The sequence below is a fragment of the Phascolarctos cinereus genome, unplaced genomic scaffold (assembly GCF_003287225.1).
Source record: "Phascolarctos cinereus isolate Bilbo 61053 unplaced genomic scaffold, phaCin_HiC Scaffold_2;HRSCAF=192, whole genome shotgun sequence".
NCBI lineage: Eukaryota > Metazoa > Chordata > Mammalia > Diprotodontia > Phascolarctidae > Phascolarctos > Phascolarctos cinereus.
This window is the reverse complement of record NW_027555625.1, coordinates 381,930,550-381,948,947: the sequence shown is the minus strand read 5'-3', so window position 1 is coordinate 381,948,947 and position 18,398 is coordinate 381,930,550. Positions and strand designations below refer to the sequence as shown.

Sequence of the window (18,398 nt, the reverse complement as noted above, 5' to 3'; positions counted from 1 at the left end):
TCTTATTATCTCACAGGACTATAAATAGATGCCCACAATGATGGTCCTGAATCATCAGAAAGAGCTATACACTAATGCTCAGTATTTTGTGCTTAAGAAGCTAAGGAAGTATGTGATAAATATTAAAAATGTTCTCATCCAAAATGTGTGTGTCTGTGTGTTTTTAAAAGTAAATCTTGGTGTTTGAAAGAGCGAGCCTCAATTCTGTGGAAATGTTCAGGCTGTGGAAGCCTCGTTCCCCAAGGGTACAAGAGGTACAAATGGCGTTACAGTCAATCTCTGCTTGAAAACAAACCATGCAGGCCTTCTCTACCAGCAGCTCAAGTGAACAGCTCTTAGAGTTGTGACTCACACCAATTATGGTCTGGTCAGGCACCAAGAACAGGCTTTCTGGAGGGTGATAAAACACAGCACAATTCAGAGGCTTCTTCCTGATAAATTAGGAACAATGGAAGACCCCTCAAAACAAGGCGTGTGCTTCTCCAACAGTGTGGAGGACTACCCATTTTAACTCCCGACAGGCCTTGTCAATCACCCTATGGTTTCTCTGACTAGGGAGGTAACATCAGCTTGACCTGGAGGGTTTCACAGAAAGCTCAGGCATAATCATGTATGACAGATTTTGTTGAGGGAAACTGTGATGTGCTTAGGGTCTCTCAGGCTTTTCAGTCATGTCAAGGAAGTCAATTATTCCTTTTCCCCAGATCTCTGGTGCTATCAGAGATGGAATGGATAGCTACACGAGGGGAGCATTCTACTGCCCTTGTATTCCCCCCTCCTCCCCACCTATCTGCCTGTCTCAGAATCCATCTGAGCCAGCTAAGCCGCAATCACGCAGTGAATTCTGCTCCCTTGCCTACCTCCTTCACCCAGCCGCTTGACTGATCACATGGTCTGGATGAGATGGAAGCCAACAACTGCATTTCTTCTGATGAGATGGAGGCCTCCCCATCTACCCCACCACTGATTCCTAAAATTCTTCAGGCTTTACTTTGTGCCTCACAGTCCCCCAGCACAGTCATCTCATCTACTTATGGGCCTCTTTTACTAAGGACTTTTCTAATTGGGTGAGACAACATATATGAGAAAATTCAGCTGCAGGGTGATTAGAAATGTCAAAAGTCATAAGTGTACAATGATGAGACCAAGAGAGAGGCCTAGAGCTTAGCACAGTGCTTGGCACATGGTAAGTGTTTCATCAATGCTTTTTCATTCATTCATTTATCAGTCCCACTGTTGTTCAGTCATTTTTCAGTCATGTCTGACTCTTCATGACCCCATTTGGGGTTTTCTTGGCAAAGATACCAGAGTGGTTTGCCATTTCCTTCTCCAGCTTATTTTACAGATGAGGAAACTGAGGCAAACAGGGTTAAGTGACTTGCCCAGCCAGTAATTGTCTGAGGCTGGATTTGAACTCAGGAAAATGAGTCTTTCTGATGCCAGGCCTACCCAGCACTCTGTCCACTGTGCCTCCTAGTTGCCTCAGTACTACTAGCGTGAACGGTAGGGATGACAGGGTTATTTTCAAGTTCCCCCATTAGACTGTAAGTTCCTTGAGGGCAAGGATTCTCTTTTGCTTCTTTTGAGCTTAGTTTAGCACAGTGCCTGGCACATGGGAAGCACCTAATAAATGGTTTAGTGATTCATTAACCCGCCCTCCTCTATAGGAGCAGTTTCACAGAAGAAAACTTTGCCTTACTCCATCACTGATATTTTAGTCCAAGGGGGTCAAAGACAGAAACAAAGATTCATTATATACCAAAATATTTATTCATAACAGCACTTTCTGTGGTAGCAAAAAACTGGAAACAAAGTGAGTACCCATCAACTGGAGAACAGGTAAACTAATTGTGACAATGAACAGAAGGAATTCAGAGAAACCTAGGAAGACTTGTAGCAACTGATACACTAAGAAAAAAATCGAACAAGGGAAACATTGATGGTCACTACAACAGTACAAAGAAATAAACAACCAGATACAGCTAACAGCAATCAGTGAGTAATCATAATGACCAAAATGGGGAGAACTGAGGAGGAAATGCACCTGGTCCTTTGCTTGGACAGGTGAAGGACTATGGGTTGCATATACTGCCACATGAAACTGATGTAGAGGAGGGAGGGGAAGGGAACAAGAATTTACTACAGGTCTAGTATGTGCCAAGCATTGTGGGAAGAGCTTTATAGACATTGTCTCATTCAATCATTTGGTTTGGTTTTGCTTAATGATTTTTTTTTCCTCTTTGTTAAAAGGTAAGGTTCATTGGGGGAAGGTTATATAGAGAAATGATTAATGTATATACAAAAGGCATCAATCAATAAAACAAGAGAAAGAAAGATAGGAAGTTAGCAAAATAGAGGAGACACACACAAGAAAGTGTTAAGTCCCAAATCAATTTTCTGCCTCTTCTCTAAAACTCCTCAAAGGTTGAGAGGGAGGAGGATTTATATTAGGATGAGAGAGAGTCCACCCTCGTTCAAGGAGATTTTGTGCTCTCCGTCTAATGATAAAGTATGACTGATAAACAAACAAGCAGATCTGTATTAATGAAGAGGAACTGTACGAGTTTAGATGACCAAGAACATTCTGGAGCTAAAAGAATTCAGAGAAAGGAGACCCAGAATGATGAAGTGCCTCAGCTAGAACATTTGATGTTTACCCTAGAGGAGATCTGGCAGGGACAGGGTCATCATTTTCCTATATCTGCAACATTGACATGTGAGATAGGAATCACACTTGTTTTCCTTGGCCCTAGAGAGCAAAATCAGGAACAGTGGACCAGAGTCACAGCAGGGCACATTTGGCAATATCAAGGAAAAATATCCTAAGTGGAAGCAACTGCATTCGGAGACAATGAGCACCCAATGTCTGAAGGTCTTTAAGTGGAAGTTAGGTGACCAGCTGATCTGATAGAAGGGGTTCCAGCTCAGAAATGCACCAGCTTTCTGAGGTCTGTTCTGCCTGAGGTTCTTTGGGTCGTTTGGAGGCTAAATGACCACTTATCAAGGATTTTATAGACAGGATTCAGGCTTTGTCTGCAGGATTAGATTACATGACCCTGAGATCCCTTCTAACCTGGGTTTCTATGAATCTGGTTTAGGTATTGAACAAAGGGGATAGTTAGAAAAACCACTAGATTTTGATCAAAAAGCCTAGACTGGAGTCCTGTCTGTTATTTTACTACTATGTAACCTCAGACAAGTCACTAAAACTCTCTGGGTGTTACTTTCCTTACCTGTAAAGCTAAAGGATTGAACTACTGGGGTTCTGAGACTGGAGTCTACAAACATAGCTTTTAAAGCTGCATTTTGGTAACAGTATTTCAAAAGAATTGGCTTCCTTTGTATTTTATTTTGTGCACTTACCAACATTATTCTAAAAAGAGGACCATTAGACCACACCAGTCTGCCAAAGGGGTCCATGATGCCAAAAAAAAAAAAAGATTAAGAACCCCTCATAGAGGTGATCTCTAGGGTCTTTCCAGCTCTAAACCCTATGATTCTATGAAGTTATAGAGTCACTGTATAAAGCCTTACATTGCTACAATTATTTATATTTAGCTCCTAGTCTCAAAATTGTAGGGCATCTTAGTGGTTAAGTTGCCTGCTTCCTGGGCCAGTAATCCTCTCTTTTTATAGCAAATGGCTCTCCTAGCAAATGGTCATAAAGTGGCTGCTTGAACACTTCTGGGGATCAGAAGCATGCTATCTATTGAGGCAGCCCACTTTTTTTTTCATATGCTGAACTGAAATTTACCTCCATGTGATTTTCCTTTGTTAGTCCTAGATCTGTCCTCTGCAGATACCATAATAATTCTGGTCCCCCTTTCCCAAGTGACCACTTCAAATCTTCAAAGACCATGCTCATTCTTCTCCACCCTCCCTTAAGCTTTCTCTTCTCCTCACTAAACATTACCAAATCCTTCAACAGGTCCCCATATAAGATAGTTTCACATCCCTTTCCCATCTTGTCATGTCTCTCTCTGGACACATGTCCTATGGTACACATAGCTGCCTACAGTGTTCCAAATAGGGCCTGACTAGGGGCAGTTAGATGGCGCAGTGGATAGAGCACCAGCCCTGGCATCAGGATGACCTTAGTTCAAATCTTGCCTCATACTCTAGCTGCGTGACCCTGGGCAAGTCACTTAACCCTTATTTGCCTCAAAAAAAAAAAGAATAAAAAAACAAATAGGATCTGACTGGGGCAGAGAACAGGCTATTACAAATAGACCATCAAAGAATGGTGGGGTTACAAGGGGCCCTCAAGGTCATCTAATTAATCTAAACCCAGTCATTTCTCTAGAGGCCTCGTGCACAGATGGACCAACTTCTTGGAGAGGAATGCAGAGGCAGCAGGGGGACCAGGGCAGAGAAGAGAAGTTTTGGGTGTACAGTGCTGAGTTACATTGTTATAAATAACTACACAGAGACATAGCAGGGACCACAGTCTGGGACTGAAGGTCACCACCCCATGAAGCAGGCAACGTAAAGAGTCCCCTGGCTCAGCATTTGAAGAAGTGTCCCGCTGGAGAGAGGCAAGCACGTTGTCAGCTCCTGTCTTTTGTCCAGCTGCTGCAATATTAATAGGGAGAGGCTCGAAGTTGGAGTTCTCCAGCAAGGCCCCTTACAGAGAGATTTCTGAGCCAGGAAGGGAAGCATTATGGGTCCTGCTGGGCTCAGGAAGGACAGCAGCTCCAGCTGTGCACTATGTAAGAACACCTGCCCACTAGAATGGGAATCAGTAGATCTGGAGTTCAGATCTCAGCCCTGAAATTCAGCGACCTCAGGCAAAATCACTTAAACCCTTAAAACCCTGGTGGCCCCATCTGCCAAACAGGAATGATAACATGAGCACCAACCACCCCATAGGGTTGCTGTGAGGAAGGCGCTTTTCAAGACCTCTGACATCATAGAAATGTGAATTACCCAGTTGGGTTCTCCCTAGACAAAGCCTTTGCTGATCTCCCCAACCGCTAAGGCCCTCTCTCCCTAATCACCTCCTACTTAACTACCTCGTGAGCCTCCTCGAGCCTCGCTGGCCCATTTCCAGATGACTTTGCACAATCCGGCCTCACTTAAATCTAATTCGTGAGCAAGTCAAGACATCTCCCTGTGATGTCATCGGTTCTCTTTGAGGACAAACAACAACCTTGCATTAACTGCATATGTATTTATTCATGTCCATGCCGTCTCCGGACAGAGCAAGCTCTTTGGGATAGAGACAGTTTCAATCTTTGTATTTGCATCTTCAGCACCTGGTATTATGCCTGGCACAGAGGAGGGGCTTACTAAGTGATTGCTGACTGATGAGCAGCCTTGCAAAGCCAAGGGCTGTTTCCATTCAGTGACCTTGGGAGGCATCAAACAACCTGTCTTGTCTAGGGGCTGCAAATAGGATCAGAAAAAGGAAGACTCAGCTTCTATTGTCCAGTTAAGTGGCTCAGTGGACAGAGCATTAGGCCTGGAACCAGGAAGACCTGGGTTCAAATTCAGCCTCAGAAACTTCCTAGCTGTGTGACCCTGGGCAAGACATTTAACCCTTGCCTCAGTTTCCTCAACTGTAAAATGAGATAATAATAGCACCTACCTCCCAGGATTGTTGTGAGGATCAAATGAGATAATATTTGTTAAGTACTTAAAGGACTACATAAATGTTTGCTGTTCTAGGTACCTATGGTTAACTTCACAATCTCAGCAGAAGAAAGGCCTTAGCAAAAACAAAAACAAACAAACAAAAAACAAAAACAAAAAAAAAAGAACAAATGCTAATCCCCCTTCAAAGGAGATATCATGGTAAAAGCATTGGCTCTGGAGTCAGAGGTCCTGGGTTCAAATCCTGACATCATTGATTGCCTGTGTGACTTTGATTAACTCATTTAACCTCTTTGGCCTCATTTTCATTTTCTGTAGAATGAGAGGTTGGTCTACAGCCTCTGAGGTCCCTTTCCGTTCTGGTTATGCTATTCCACCTATGGAATGTGGGCAGCTAGGTGGCGCCATAGTGCACAGAGCGCTGGGCCTAGAGTCAGGAAGACTCATCTTCCTGAGCTCAAATCTGGCCTCAGATACTTACAAGCTATGTGACCTTGAGCAAGTCACTTAACTCTGTTTGCCTCAGTTTCCTTATCTGGAGAAGGAAATGACAAACTGCTCCAGTATCTTTGCCAAGAAAACACCAAATGGGGCCATAAGAGTCGGACACAACTAAACAACAACAAAAACCTGTGGAATGGGCGACATCACTAGGACAGCTTCAACTGAAGACTGTATTTTGTGGGCAATGTAGCTGAGGGGATTCTTGGTCAGGACTAGTGAGCCAGATGAGGACCCTTCCAACTCCAAAACCAGAGGATTATAGATTCAGAGCTGGAAGGATTTTAGAGGTCCTCTTGTCCAACCCCCTAATTTTATAATTGAGGAGACAGAGGCCCCAGAGGCTAAATCACTTGTCCAGGGTCATGCAAATACTAAATAGCAGAGCCAGGATTTGAACCTACATATTGTGGCAATGAAGTTAGTGCAAAGAATTCTGGATTTGGAATCCTGTCAGGCTTCTGCCACTCATCTGTGTGACCTTGGGCAAGTCACAACATCTCTGGGCCTTGTTCTCTCCAAATGGAGAGGGTTGATCCTCAATAACCTCAATGAAGTAGTTGAACCACAGGACCCATAAAATCCCTTCCAGCTCTAAATGTATAATTGTATGATTCTTAATCCAGGATTTCAGACAGAAATGTCTACCCGAAGCATGTGAAGACTTTCCCCGGTGGAATGGGCAGATGAGAACAATTTGTTCCAATGGCCATGAAGGTGGCTGAAGCAGGTGCCGTGGGGCACTTAGAGCTTGGTCAGACATCGAAGACGCCAAGGTCATCCACGGCATCCCAGGCTATCTCCAGTCATCTTGACTTTTGTCTTGCCACTGACTCAGGAAGACAGAGTGAGGCTGATGACTTTGTGCAGCTCTGCCTCCTTAATCCAATTCATAAATGAATCAAGACATCAAGATGTCATTGGTCTTCTTCAAAAACAACAAAACAACAACTTTAGACAACCGCATCACACTGATTCGATGATTTTCAATCTGTTCCACAAAAATAAAAGTCCCACAGAATCATTGTGCTGAATAGGCCCCTAGGGACTGCCTAGCTCACACCCAGAATCACATAATTTTAGAGAAACAAAAAGAAGGAACTTTTGAGATCATCTGTTCTAACCCTCTCATTTTACAGATGAGCAAACTGAGAATGAGAGTCCCTCAGCTGGGAAGTGGTAGGGCTAGGGCAAGAACTCAGGTCTTCTGTGTCTTTGACTCTCTTGACCTCAAACCGAGAATTCTTTTTACTTTGTTAACACAGTTGTCTCATCACCCAGCAAAGAAACTGAGGCCCAGAGAAGGAAAATGAGCTACCTGAGACTATAGACAGAATCAGAGGCAGAGCTGGGCTCAGAGCCCACCCCATGGCACCATTCCTTACACACATACACACACCCTTAACCAAGGCATTTTTCACCTCCTTCATTACTGCTGTTCTTGTACCGTACTGTTACAGGAATACTCACATCATTTTTCTGTGTGCTCATACTTGCTGAAATTTAAACCCACAGGATCCCCAGAAGGGGATTAGGAAGGATGCTCTTGGCCAATTCCTCTGGTCATATGACTATGTTAGGTTAAAGCAGCAGAGCTGGCTATGGCTCCTGGTTACCATATTGCTCCAGGTTGGGTCTGGACTCTTATATTCTCCAATAGTACAATTAATTATCTACTCAAAATTGGTGAGATGCTTACTCCTTACTTCTCTTGCTCACTTTAAACAGTCTGGAAGAGGAGACAGCACAGTGCAGTAAAAGCCCTAGGCTTCAAATGCAAAAATCCTAGCTTATCCACTGCTGTGAGACCTTAGGGAAGTCTTTTCCTTTTCCCTTCTTTGCGTATGAGTTTCTCCCACTATGAGATGAGGGAGACAGACAAGATAGAATCTATAGGCCTTTACTGCTCTGACTCAGAATTCTAAAAAAACTAAACCAAACCATGTCTAAGCCAGACAATGGCCTGGGTGTGCCTGTTGGTCAATCTGTGATTGGTGGATAGAAGGTAGTGGTGGGCGTGGTGGGAGAGAGGAGAGAAGATGGTTACATTGTGTGGATGGACAGATGGTGAAAGTTAGAAGGGGGCCTGAGGCGTCACAGGAGATTCCCAGGGGGGAAAAGAGGTGGTTGCAAAGTTGGGGACATTTTCTTTTTGACATGAGGAACATCCTGGTCTCTCCTTCAGGCTTGTCCACTGTGTGATAAGCTGTGCTTGCTCCAAGTTCTTTTTAGCCCATCTGGGAGCTAAGCAAAAGACTGGCAGGGCCAGTAGCAGATGGAGACAGGAGGCAGACGGAGTCCAGGAAATGGAGGAATCTTAAGGAAAGACCATTTGAATTCCCCAAGCACAGCATGAGAAGCCCCAGGAAGAAGCCATTTCATTTCTGAGGCAGAAGGTGGATCATGAGCTAAGATTCCGGGAGGGAGGAGGGGAGGAATGGTGCTCTGAGTCATGGAGACTCTGATGATAATTGACCGCACACATCCTCATGACATTTACCCCTTCTTGTCCTTATCAGGATCCCTATGCCCAATCCTGGAAGAAAAAATAGCAGCAGTAAGGGGGGGGGGGGCAGTGCCCAGGGATTCAGACTACCAATCCCCCTCTAGGCTCCCTTATTTATCTGGAGAAGATGGCCCTGTCACAGGTTGTGATCAATGAAATCAGCACACTCAGACCCCAGAAAGGGCTCTTTAAACACAGAGGTGGGCCACAGGCCTCACACAGTCTTGACTAGGGAGGACTACAAGTGGCTGTATCTTTGAAGGCAGCAGAAGCTCTTGAATGACACCCTCCTCTTCCAGAATGTACCCCCAATTTCACCTTTCCTCTTCCTTGGTATTACTTCAAACTAAAGATGGTGCTTCATAAACCTATCCTGCTTCCTTGAACTAGAGCCTATAGTCTTGTCAACTATCCCGATGTAGACAAATGAGTAGGAAATTACATATACTGGAAAAAGCAGTGGAGTTGAGTCAAAGGGATCTAGGTTCAAATCCTAGCTCTGACATTAACTATCTACATGACCTTGGACAAGGCTTTCCCTTCTGCTGGGTCTGTTGACTCCTCTGTAAAAGAAAACAGTTAGACTAGTCGATCCCTATGGTCACTTTCAAGGAAGTATTGGGCAGCAACTAGGTGGCACCATGGACAGAGTACAGGCTCTGAAGTCAGGAGGACCTGGGTCCAAATTTGGCCTCAGACACTCACTAGCTGTGTGACCCTGGGCAAACAAATCACTTACCCCTGATTGCCTTCCTCTCCCCAAAAAAGAATGCACTGGTGCTAGCTTGAGAATGGTTTGTTAAATTTTCAGGGTGGTCATTTACACCTCAGAAATTGGCAAAAAGCTACAAACCTTGGGTTTGATATATTGTTTTGTTGATTGTTTAGATTTTAAAAATTGATGAAGAACATTTAATAATTCAGATTAAACTTAAAAGTGTGTCATGAATACACTTTCCCCCAGAGAATTGGTTGTTAAATATTTACCGCCACATCCTATTTCAAAGTTCTATGACCTGAAGGACTAGGTTGTAGGTTTAGGGAGCTATAAATGCAATACTGGGACTCCTGCCCAGTGTTTCTTCCAGTGAAGGAACTCAAGTACATATCTTGTCAGGAGACCTAAGAGTCCTTATGCAAAAACTTTCCTTTATATTCCTACAAACTTTCCTTTATACTGCTATTTATTAAAGAGAAGGGCACTCATAAAGCTGTACTTCTATTAAACGCCACTACAAGCACACCTAGTTTTATTGCGCTTTGCTTTACTATGCATCTCAGATATTGTGTTTTTTAAAAATTGAAGGTTTGTGGCAACTCTGGGTCAAGTAAGTCTCTCACTTCGATTTCTCTCTCTCTCTCTCTCTCTCTCTCTCTCTCTCTCTCTCTCTCTCTCTCTCTGGTGAAGCAATCAGGGTTAAGTGACATGCCCAGAGTCACACAGTGACAGTCACACATAGTAAGTGCTATGTGCCTGAAGGTGGATTTGAACTCAGGTCCTCCTGACTACAGGGCCGGTGCTCTATCAACTGCACCACCTAGCTGTCCCCTGTCCAGTGCCATTTTTCCATTAACATGTACTCATATCATGTCTGTGTCACATTTTGGTAATTCTTGCGATATTTCAAACTTTTTCATTATTGTGGTTATATCTGTTAGGGTGAACAGTGATCTTTGATGTTACCGTTGTAGTTGTTTTAAGATGGATGAACCATGTCCATATAAGATGATGAACTTAAACAATAAATGTATGTGTTCTGACTGCTCCACCAATTGCCTTTCAGTCTCCCTTTCCTTAGGCCTCCCTATTCCCTGAGACACAACAGTATCGCAATTAGACCAATTAATAACCCTACAGTGGCCTCTATGTGTTCAAGTGAAAGGAACGGTCAGTCCATGTGGCAAACTTCTCTGTGGTTTTCTTTTGAGAAATTGCCACAGCCATCCCAGCCTTCAGCAGCCACCGCCCTGATCACTCAGCAGCCATCAACAAGGAGGCAAGACCCTCCACCAGCAAAAAGATTATAACTCGCTGAAGGCTCAGGTGATGGTTAGTATTTTTTAATTAAGATATGTGCATTGATTTTTTTTAGACCTAATACTATTGCACTGAATAGACTACAGCATAGTATAAAGTATAACTTTTATATGTACTGAGAAATCAAAAAAGTCATGACTCACTTTGTTGTGGTGGTCTGGCCCTGAACCCTCGATATCTCGGAGGTATGCCTGTATTCTTAAATTATTTGGTGAACTGGTGATCAATTCACTAAATCTGGCTTGTGGAAGGGAGACTTTTACTATGAGTTTTGTGTGTGTCTGTGTTATTTTCCAAAGTGCAAACAGCACTAATGGATCCTTTCAGAAGAGAAGTAGAGAGAGGGACATCCAGGGGCAGAATGCTGCACATGCCATCAGTGGTTGTTTACTTTCTTTGTGAAAAGAGAGAATTCATTTCCTTGAGTGTGTGTATGTATGTGCACACGTGTGTGCGCACTTCCTAGATGCAGAAACAAAAGATACCAAGAGAACATTTTTTCTTTTTTTTTAGTTTGTTTTTTTTTCTTTTTTAGGCAATTGGGGTAAGTGACTTGCCCAGGGTCACACAGCTAGTAAATGTCGAGTGTTTGGTCTGAGGCCAAATTTGAACTCAGGTCCTCCTGACTTCAGGGCCAGTGCTCTATTCACTGCACCACCTAGGTGCCCCGAGAACATTTTTTCAAAAGGAAAGTGATAGACTCCTAAAGTCCAAATACTCTTGTTTTACAGAGATGGAAAATGAGGCCTAGAAAAGGGAAATTACTTTCTCAAGGTCATATCTTGAGTTAACGGCAGAATTAAAACTAGAATCTAGGTCTTCTAAGTCAAAGTCTAGGGCCTTTTTCAATTCACCACATCGAAGAGTATAATTCTATTGCCTTATTATATTGAATAGGTCCTTTGGCATAGACTTTTTATCTGTGGGATCCCAAAGGTCCTTTGTTGCCCATTGAGAACTAGAGCATAAGAAATACAAGAGGGGATCTAGGGATTTCAGCAAAGAGGATTCAGCTCTGACCTACAGGCTACAGTGGCATGTGGCTCCCTGGAATTATTATTAGTTATCCCTTATTTAGGATGTATTGGTATATAACCATGACATTGAAATTAGAGGTAGTCTTGGTGGAATAGTCCCTAGGTATGTGGAAAAAAGCAGAGAATGTTCATGAAAGCAAAGAATGGGTCTGTGATTAGGGAAAAGAGAAAGAGAGTTGAGACAAGAAATGATTATTTGTGAGGGAATCCCTCTCCACACTGCACTTCTGGCTCATTGCCACAGGACGTCTACCATGCCATGGAAACCTCTTCACCCTGGAAGATCACTATACTCTAATCTAGACTACCTCTCATGTTGTAAATACCCTCGGCCTTTGTGGTCTTGCCCTCTGATTGGCTGGGTCCTCTTAGAACTTCCATCTCAAGGAAGCCCAGAACAACCCTGGGGTGGTTGGTGGTGCAGTGGATAGAATTATAGAAATAGTGCTGGAAATCAACTCAAATCTGCCCTCAGACACTTGCTAGCTGTGTGACCCTGGGCAAGTCACTTAACCCTCAGTTCCTCATCTGTAAAATGAGCTGGAGAAGGAAATGGCAAACCGCTCCAGCGTCTTTGCTAAGAAAACCCCAAATAGGGTCACAGAGAGTCAGACAGGACTGAACACAAGAACCTTGTCTTCATTCCTCTCTAAGTTATATTCTTGAATCAGTCACTTTTTCTACCATTCCCCAAACACCCACTTTATTCTACCACTACCATCACCCTTACCTGTTTTTCAGCTCCCTTTTATATATTGTCTTTCTCCATCAGACTTTTATAAGCTCCTCGAAGACAGGGACTGTCACACTTTCTGTTCATATTCGTATTCCCTAGCTTAGTACAGTGGCTGGTGCTTAGCAAAATTCTCTCTCTCCTTCTCTCTCTATAAATAGTGCTTCTCAAGTGTCCCTGGCAAAGGGAGAACTAGTTTTGGTCTTTCTTGTCTCCTCTCCTCCCCTCCCCACTCCTCTTCTCTTCTCTCCTCCCCTCCCCTCCCTCCCTTCCCCTCTCCTGTCCCCTCCCCTCCCTCCCCTCCCCTCCCCTCCCTCCCCTCCCCTCCCCTCTCCCCTCTCCTCCCCTCCCTCCTCTCCTCTCCTCTCCTCTCCTCTCCTCTCCTCTCCTCTCCTCTCCTCTCCTCTCCTCTCCTCTCCTCTCCTCTCCTCTCCATCAGAAAAGCAGGTTGGCCAATTTAATTAATTTGATGAAATTTACTTTGTTGCATTTATGAAATGAATTTAATGAAATAAAGGAGGTGCTTAGTAAACTCTTAAAAATGCTTGCCGACTTGAAATGAGAATGTCTAAGAGTTTGGAGTCCTGGAGTGTTGTTGTTGTTGTTTATAATGAGAATACTTAGCAACAACTAGTAATTATAGAATTTTCGAATCTTGGAGTTTTGAAGAGGTAGAATTCAGAGAGGTAGGTGCTATTATTATCCCCATTTTTTACAGATAAGGGAACTGAGGCAAACAGAGGTTGTGGCTTGCCTAGGGTTACATAATTAGTAAGTGCCTGAGGCTGGATTTGAACTCAGGACTTCCTGGCTCCAGGTCTAGAGCTCTATCTACTGATGGTATACAGTGGAGGGATAAATTGTGTTCTGGGTCCTAAAATCCTCTGGCACTGTGACAGTAGTTCTCCTGAGCATGATGAGAAACATGATACCTGATCAGATTCTGTGTACCTGAATGACAAATTTCTGAACTCCTTGTTTTCAAGGGAGAAGAGTGTCTAGGAATGATGAAGTTGCATATGAGAACTAGAAGAAGAATCAACAATAATGACTGTGAGTGGGAAGTCTCTAAGAAAGGATCAGAGCATGACCCATTCAGTCCAGTCTTCAAGGGCTAAGGTGGGGGAGGGGACCATTCTATGTACAAGGGTCACATTCCAGCCATGAGAGTCTCTGTTTTATGGTCTAAGGTTCCTTCCAGTTCTTATCATTTAAAGGTTCAAAGGTTCTTTCTAGCTCTGACAAGCCATGGGCCACTTAACTGTACACAAGGATCTCTGCCAGCGCCATATTTACTTTAAAGATCACATGTTAACATTATCTGTTCTGATATTTCCCAATTACATTTTAATCTGGTTTGGGCCACATTTGGGAGTGTTGTAGGTCAAGAGTTTGACATCTCTGGTTATAGACCATTAGGATTATTTCCAGTTTCTTTCCCAGTGCTATCCTTCTGATCATTCTGTCTGCCAGTGTCTTCAGGAAACAGTCTCCAATGACTCCAGGCTCATTCTCGGTCATAAGTGATAGCCTGGCACCTATCACCAATCAAAATCCACAAATACAAATACTTGGTACCTAATTGTGGCCTGAATTATCTTTGAAATGTCTGAGCAGTTCAACCCTTGAAAGCAGTCTACCCTACAAAGCACTTGCCATTTTTCTATCTATACAGTCACTTATTCAACAAATACTTTAATTGAAAAGTTTTTGCACAAACAAAGCCAATGCAACCAAGATTAGAAGGAAAGTAGAAAACTGGGAAAGAATTTTTACAACCAGTCTCTCTGATAAGGGTGTCATCTCTAAAATATATGATCCAGGAGGTGTTAAGGAGCCACAGGAGTATAGGGGTGACATGGTTGGTTCTGTGCTGGCTGAATGAAGGATGGATTAGAGTGGAGAGAGACTTGAGGCAAGCAGACCCACCAATAGCTTATTGCAATAATACAGGTGTTAAGTGATAAGGGCCCGTATCAGCGTGGTGGCAATATTAGGGGAGAGAAGGGGACCTATGAGAGAGATGTTGCTAAGGTGAAATCAATAGGCCTTAACAACAAATTGGAGGTGAAAGGGGGGTGGAGTGAGAGATACTGAGGAGTTAAGAGGGACTGAGGGTATGAAAGTACCCCAGACAGTACTAGAGAAGTTAAGGGGGAATAGGGGTTATTGTTAGGAGGAAAGATAAAATGTCATTGAGTTTATCCAGATCTAGATGTCTGAAAGGCAGTTGGAAATGCATTATTCCCTCCATAACATCTCTCTGAAATGGCCAACCACCCCCCACTTAAAAACCTCCATTGCAGGGAGACTCACTGGCCTGTTCCACTTTTGCACAGCTGTAATTGTTAGCAAAAAGGTCCCCTCAAGAGGTAACAGGGTACAATGGATATTGAGCTGAACTTGGAGACAAGAAGACTTGGGTTTCTCTTAACCTTTTAGTGGTCTTCACTTTTCCAGGCTAAATAACACTGATCCTTGATCCACCTGGTCTCCAATTCTTTCTTTTACCATCCTGAGTGCCCTCGTCTGGATAAACTCCAGTTCATTCCTAGAATCTTCTTCCTAGAACATAACACACTACTTCCAAAGTGATCTGGATACAATGGAACTACCACCTCCCTCATTCTGTACACTACATGTCTCATCATGCAGTCTAGGATAGCATCAACTTTCTGGTGGTCATATCTCACTGTTGACTCATTTTGGGCTTGAGCCTCTTGAAAAACCAAGTCACAAGAATGCCATCTAACCATCCCTTCTCCTCTATGAAGCTGATTTTTTTTCACCCAAATATAGAAAACCTTATATTTATTCGTATCAAATTTCATTTTACTCAACATTGCCTACTGTTCTAGGCTACCGAGATTTGTTTGGACCCTGACACTGATATCCAACATAACTACTTTTCTGAGAATTATGTCATCTGCAAATCTGACAATTGTGCAGATAGAGAGATAAGAGACAGACAAACTGACAGACAGATCGTGGTCAACTTTACTCAGTATTTGAGCAGGGGAGGTATGTACTCAGAGTTGTGCATTAGGGAAAAGAATCTGGCAATGCGCACAGGCTGGATTAAAGGCAGGGAAGATGGAGATGGTCCCCTCAAACCTCTCTTATCGGAGGTGACTTGACTTTTCATTGTCCAAGAAGGTTATCTTCTTCAAACACAGAGTTGTTCCTTTGCTCCCTTTGTCAGAGATGCCAATTGCCTACATGCCCAATTCCACCAGAACCAATCTTCACCCCACCGCCATCATAGTGGGAGAGTTTTAGCATCTACCTGGCTGGTGGTGCTAAAAGGTCCAACAGGTATTTTTCACTCCTTGATACTCAGCAGCTCAGGGACATGGTATGCTTCCCCATTGGTCCGGTCAGGGTTGTACTGCATAATTATAATTACTCTTAACTGAGGCAAAGGCACCAGTTTTCTCCAGTTAGGAGAGAATTATCTTTTATTTCCAAAAGATCTAGGGACACCAGAGAAAATAGCTTTTAGACCAAATGAGAGAAGGCTGACACTGTCTTCACCAAAGATAGAATTTGCCTTCAAGGATAACACTCAGTCTTCAATTTGATCAATTAACCAAAAAGAGCCCAGGTCTACCTTTCATTTTATTTGTTCCCTTCCTAACCCAAAACTCTTTTGTTCCTGCCTTCTGTCAGAGGCAGCATGTGATACAATGTATAAGGCAATGGACCTGGACTGAGGAAGACCTGAATTCAAATCTGGCCTCAAAATACTTAGTAACTGTGTGATCCTGGGCAAGTCACTTAACCCTGTTTGCCTCAGTTTCTCATCTGTAAAATGAGCTGGAGAAGGAAATGGCAAGCCATTCCAGTATCTTCGCCAAGAAAAGCCTAAATGGAGTCATGAACTGAACAAAAATATACCTGGAAGGACTTTAACTCCAGGGCTGTTTCTACTAGAAGAGATATCAGAGGAAGGTGGATTGTCTATTGCTCTCCAGTGGCAAAAGGAAGTAAATGCTTGCTCACATCCGAACCCAAGGCTATGAATTCCTATGAGATAGTGGGTGCTAAGTCCACCATCAGTCAGTCAGTAAATATTTACTAAATGTCTACTATATGCCAGGCACTGTGCTAAACCCTGGGGATACAAGATAGGTAAAAAACCAAAACAAACAAAAAACCAGTCTTTGTTATCAAGGAGCTCACATATTAATGGGGGAAAGAAAAAAAACTCCATATAAACAAGATCTATACAGGATAAATTTGAGACAATCAATAGAAAGGTACTAGTGTTATGGGGGATCAGAAAAGGTTCTTGTAGAAGGTGACATTTGAGTTGGGACTTGAAGGAATCATGGGAGACAGAGAATGCAAAATATTGGACCCAAAGATGGAGCATTTTGTTCAAGAAACAGCGAGGAGGCTGGCGTCACCTGACGGCAGACTATGTAAGGGAGTGGGGGAAGGGAATAAAATGTAAGAGGACTGGAAAGGTAGATGGCGAAGGGCTTTGAATGCCAAACAGAGTTTAGATTTGATCCTATAGGTGATAAGGGGCCCACTGAAATTGACTGTATGTGTGTGTGGCAGGGGAGGGGAGGGTGAACATAGTTAGATATGTGTTTTAAGAAGCTTAATGTAACAGTTGAGAGGAAGATGGATTGGAGTGGAGAGACACTTAAGGCAAGGAGACCAATCAGCTGGGTGTTCTAGATCCTTTAGATTCTAGGCATGTATTTGATGTGTAGGTCAATAATTCTTCATGCTGCACACAGTGCTTTGGAGACAGAGATGGACACAGAATAAGATTTAGAGACACAGAGAAAGAGAGACAGTGGTCTCCATTATCCTTGTTAGCCCTAGGCCCAGCATCATCATGAGATTGCAATAATCCCAAACACAAGGTGACCAATATTTATTGAGTATACACGCCCAGCGTTCTATTATGCCCTGAGAGTAGATACTAAAGACTGGAAGAACTTGAAAACCATGAATGAAAGAAAGAGAAAATCTAAGTGTTACCAAGTGCTCCGAGGCTGCATGGCAGATGGCAAATTAAGAGACACAGCTTGAGGCCAGCTAGATACAAGGGGTTAAGGGAGGGGAGAGAAGATAGAGTCTTCAGAAGTCCAGTGCAAATGGTGCTGGCCATTCCATATGGGCAAGTGGGAATGTGGGAGGGAGGATGGGGAGAAAGTAGTAGGGTGGAGAGCTGGAGGCTGATGGGATATGATCATTGCATCCAGTGTTTCCTTTTTTGTGTCAAGGACCCTTTTGCAGTCTGTGAAAGCCTATGCCCTCCCCACTTCCATCCCCCAGAATAATGTTTTAAATGCATAAATAAAATAAATAGGATTACAAAGGAAACCAAATATACTGAAATAGTTATCAAAAATGAAAAAAAAAGTTCACAGACCCCAGGTTAACGAACCCCCCTGACATAGTCCAACTGCCTCAGGCAGGTATTAATATAGTGGAAAAAACAATGTATTTGGAGGCAGAGGCCGTGGCTTCAAAGTCCAAATCTGGAACTAATTGCTTTTGTGACCTTAAGAAAGTCATTTAACTTCTCAACCATAAAAAGAAGAGGTTGAATTAGATAGCATCTAAGGTCTCTATGAGCTCTAAATTCTATGAGTCCTTACTTTAGGGGATAGGGATCTTGAGCCCCAGAGGAGTTATGTAACTTGACTGAAGTACCATGGGGCAGAATCAGGGCTAGGGTCCAGGTCTCCTGCCTCACACACCCATGTCCTTCACACTGAATTTCAGCTGCTCCAAGGAATTCAAGAGTTGTTGAAGCAACAACTTGTATACACAAAACAATGAAAGAACCATGCCAGAGATCACAGGTATACCCTGCATACAGCCGCCAACAGCTTTTTCCAAGAGCACTGCTAAGACTTAACAATCAAACACCACTGCAGTCTTCCAAAATCCCACTGTGATGGGATCGAACAAAGTGCTCTTTTATAACCTGGTCTCTATGCAACTAGCTCTCCCCGGCAACATCTT

At 43.3% G+C, this 18,398-nt stretch overlaps 1 protein-coding gene across 2 annotated transcripts in view; it reads right to left on the bottom strand.

The window, feature by feature from the left end:
- Positions 1-18,398, bottom strand: part of PPARGC1B (PPARG coactivator 1 beta) — a 169,525-nt gene that overhangs the window by 44,827 nt on the left and 106,300 nt on the right. The window lies entirely within an intron of this gene.